Here is a 306-nt window from a genome sequence, read left to right on the forward strand (position 1 = left end):
AGTCCTCACCCAGAATGCCGTGAAGCTTGCAGACGGCGTAGCTTCCTTCCGGGATCGCGTGGCCGACGGCGCTGACGTTGAAGCTGGCGTTCTGCGAGGGCTCGACCATCACGCTGGCGAAGTAGACGAAGCCGGAGACGTCCAGAGACTCGAGGATGTCGGCGTCCGGGGCGAAGATGCCATCATCGTTCCACCCGAGTCTGGGGGCGGGGGGGGGGGGTCACGTTTTACCTTGCTTGTACTGGGATTATTGTGGTTGGTGGTTATGATTACGGTTGTTAATTGGGCCGCTGTTTTATTTATTTT

The sequence above is a fragment of the Penaeus monodon genome, chromosome 15, assembly GCF_015228065.2.
Source record: "Penaeus monodon isolate SGIC_2016 chromosome 15, NSTDA_Pmon_1, whole genome shotgun sequence".
NCBI classification, from domain to species: Eukaryota; Metazoa; Arthropoda; class Malacostraca; order Decapoda; family Penaeidae; genus Penaeus; species Penaeus monodon.